Raw genomic sequence first — 763 nt, forward strand, 5'->3', positions numbered from 1 at the left:
CTGCTCAAGAGCCTATCAAGCACTTGAGAGATTTCCAGGCAGCCTGTTCTACTGTCTTCAATTCTGCTGAAAGCTTTTCTGTTCTTTCTTGAGGGAAAAGCAAGAGTGTGGTACTACACTCAACCTCTAGCAAACGTATCCAACTGGGATACACTCAGAAAGGAGTTCCTGGAGAAATTCTTCCCATCTGAAGTTACTGATAAATTGAGGAAGGATATCTCTACAATTGTTCAGGATGACAATGAGACTCTCTTTGAATACTGGGAGCGCTTCAATAATCTTCTGAAAGCATGGCCCCACCACATGATTGACAAGATCGTGCTACTCAGCTATGTCACACAAGGTATGAGACCCCAAGATAAGACCACATTGGAAAGTGCCAGTAATGGGTCTATGAAGAAGTACAAGACCACTGATGAAGCTTGGCAATTAATCAGTGATTTAGCTGAATCTACTCGGAACCACAGACAGAAGCAAGGCCATTCAAGGGCCATTGCAGAAGTATCTTCTGGCATAGAGACTGCTGCTCTAAATCGAAGCATCTGTGAAATGACCAACCTGCTGAAGCAAATGCAGTTAAATCAACAAGCTCAGAAAACTAAACCGCAGTAAAACCAACAACTAGTTCCACAAAGAATTTGCAAAATTTGTGCTGATTACAGCCATTACACTGATGAATGCCCGCAGCTCCAACAAGAAGACAACATGGTGGCATCCACTCATAACTTCTATGACCGCCCCAACCAAGGGTACAATCAAAGTG

General features: G+C 43.3%; 1 non-coding gene across 1 annotated transcript; it reads right to left on the bottom strand.

Annotated features, from left to right (window-relative positions):
• Positions 1 to 201: 201 nt before the first annotated feature.
• On the bottom strand, positions 202 to 305 carry LOC127743659 (small nucleolar RNA R71). The gene has a single exon (XR_008005043.1). It is a non-coding gene; the product is annotated as a small nucleolar RNA R71 (small nucleolar RNA).
• Positions 306 to 763: the final 458 nt, after the last annotated feature.

This window comes from Arachis duranensis, chromosome 10 (genome assembly GCF_000817695.3).
Source record: "Arachis duranensis cultivar V14167 chromosome 10, aradu.V14167.gnm2.J7QH, whole genome shotgun sequence".
Taxonomy (NCBI): Eukaryota; Viridiplantae; Streptophyta; class Magnoliopsida; order Fabales; family Fabaceae; genus Arachis; species Arachis duranensis.